This window comes from Lepisosteus oculatus, chromosome 1, assembly GCF_040954835.1.
Source record: "Lepisosteus oculatus isolate fLepOcu1 chromosome 1, fLepOcu1.hap2, whole genome shotgun sequence".
NCBI lineage: Eukaryota > Metazoa > Chordata > Actinopteri > Semionotiformes > Lepisosteidae > Lepisosteus > Lepisosteus oculatus.
The window spans coordinates 25,146,162-25,149,147 of NC_090696.1; positions in this window are offsets into that span (position 1 = coordinate 25,146,162).

Sequence of the window (2,986 nt, forward strand, 5' to 3'; positions counted from 1 at the left end):
TGTCAGACCCTATTTTGTCTTCAATGTTTACATCTGCATTCTAGATTTTTTTTCATTGTGCTAATTCACATTTAAGCACTCTATATTGTCTTCATCACAGGTATTGGAGAAATGAGTAGCTTTGTTTTCCTAGCACTGTAGGGATATATTTTCCCTTTACAGCAGATTTTCCATCAGCTCCTCTACTTCACTCTTCCATGTTTCCATGTAATGATTTGACTTATTCAAGTAGAACTATATTTTTCAAATATTTTAATGGTGTCTTTGTTTGCAAATGCACAAATCACATGTAATTCTATACTGCGCATACTGTATGTCAATGACAGGTGAGTTTATTATGTGGCACTTGTAGGTATTATGTAAAGATGTAAAAAAACGAAATAGAACATTAAAATCCAATACATGCGGAAGTTGTAATGACATCAGCAAAAATGTTTTATATGCATTTGAGCTGCCCAAGTAATTTAATTGGCTTTCACAGTTCGACAAAGCCAGTTGACTTTCATATTACCACTGCATTCTTTCATACAAAACACAGTGTTTGGCAACATAGGTGAAATTGCATCAACATTCATCAGCAGGGCTCATTATTCACTAAACAAACTATCTCATTGGACAACGCCTGCCTGTCTGATATGACTTTAAACATCTTAGCATGTGCCTGAACTGACCCTGGCATGAGTTTCCACTATGCAAAGCAACAGTGCACTGTGTATACAAAGCTAGGCCCCGGGTATGAAGCTTCTTGTTGTTCCCATTGTGAGAATGCCATTCAGGTAGAACAGGTTTCTGTGCACATCCATCTGAGGTTGAAATGCAGAGTCTTCGAAGTGGTGATGGTGGTCTGGAGGTTCGCACCACTGGGGCCCTGGGTTCAATTCCTGGTGTTTTATTTACGTGGCGCTTGTACCTGTATGTTCTCCCGGTGTTTTGTGGGTTTTCTCCATGTGCTCCAGTTTCCTCCCCCAGTCCAAAGACATACTGGCATATTACTTGGCTTCTGGGAAAGTGGGCCCTGGTGTGAGTGTGTCTGTGTATCTGTTTTGCGAAGGGCTGGCATCTCTTCTAAGTTGATTCCCAGATTCCCCATAACCCTGTCCTGGATAAAGCAGTTAGTAAAAGGATCGATGTAATAATAATAATAATAATAATAATAATAATAATAATAATAATAATCTGAGGTGTCAAAATGATCCAAATGTCTTACCAAGAACTGTAAAATAGGATATGTTCCTTATATGATAACCTGACAGATTCTTTCTCTTCAGACATTTTACACAAAAGGTTTCTGTTGACAAATAGCAGGTGATGTTAAAGAAAAAATACAATCTCTTGCCCAGACATTGACTCACACCAGGAAAATGCTCAATAGGTTGCGTGAGGTCAGAGCACTTAAGTGAACCTTTAACACAGTTCCTCCATTCTGTTTGTTCACTGTTCTCTTCTTTAGTCTGCTGAGTTCACTGGTTTCAGCTGCCTCTCCAGTGCTGAACGGTTATGATGAAGATATTTTCTTATCGTGTGAAATGTTAAGAAATGGTATCACTCACCTGTGGAGCAATAGCCTGCCGTCTTTCACAACAGGAAATATACAGTACACATTGTATTGGGAAAACATACTAACGTATTGGGAAAAGTGATCATTTCCTAATACAACATGGAATTTTGTTAAGAGAGGGGCTGTCTTAAGTGTGTTCTTAAATGGAAACATTCACAACCACTTTTTTAACTTATAGTTTAGCTAAACAATACCTAGCTACTGCAGCTGTCTTCAGGTTGCTATATTGAATATAAATTATGTTTCTGGAGGTCTTAGTCAAGGTTTTCTGAGTCTGAAAGATCCCAAACCATTTATTTCACTGCCATGCAAATAGCGGATGTATCAAACTTGATTGGCATGCAATGAAGATAATCTTTATCACTTGTACGTCTGTGAGCATTTAAGTATAAAATCTTACTGCTTTCAATACAACCAGATATAATACTGGAAAATATTTACAGTTCTATCCATTCTTTTAGGTTTTCATTTGTAATTACCTTTCGGAATGTCTGAGCATTTGTTTTTCACTTGAAGGTTGCATGTTACATTGTGTAAATAAAGGCAAAATAAATTCTGATTTCATCTGTCTTGATTTTAAGCTGTTGGGTGACCAAATGTGTTACCCTCGAAAGAGTGTTTAGACTTCCTATAGGCATGGTGTATATAAGTAAAGTACAGAAGTATGATGGAGTGAAGATATAGGTAAAGATCCACACTCATATGATAAATTAATGCTCTTCTACATTTGATCATTCCTACTCTGAGGCAGTTTTTGTCTGCCAAAATACAGGAATGGTCATCTCTTATAAAAGAAACAGCCATGATATCTATATCTAGGATGGATTCACATCATTTTTAACTCAGTTAATGTTTGTTTTTATCTTTTACACTTTAAAACCAGCCACTGTGTGCATGATCGGAGACTGCATAGCAAATTCAGGGGCTGCCTTTGTACTGTGCTCTGCTTGATGAATTTTGACAAGTAAAGAGGTAACCCAAGAAAACCTTCTTCCTCAACCTGGATGCTTCATTGTATCTGACAGTTACAGCGCCGTTCTTTGCTGTTATGCAATGTTTGATCACTGCCTCATATAACCATTTCACAGCTAAAATCATGGCTGATGTAAATCAGGACTCTAAAAGACTCTAGGGTGGGTTGATTTTGACAGTGGGTTACTCTTCGCCAAGACCGTGAAGAGTGTTCATGTACTGCATTTGTCATTCAGCACAGGTGACACAGAAAAGATGTAAAAGAAGCATGAAATACATGCTGAAGAGTATCAGTGTATTATCTCAAATCCCAAATGAATGTTGTACATAATGTACAGCGGTAGGATACAGCAGCAGTGGGAAACTAGAATAAAAATAAGAACAACATTGGTACATTTAAGCTCTGCTATCATCTGAACACTTGGGAGACACCAAACTATTACTATTCAGGTATTT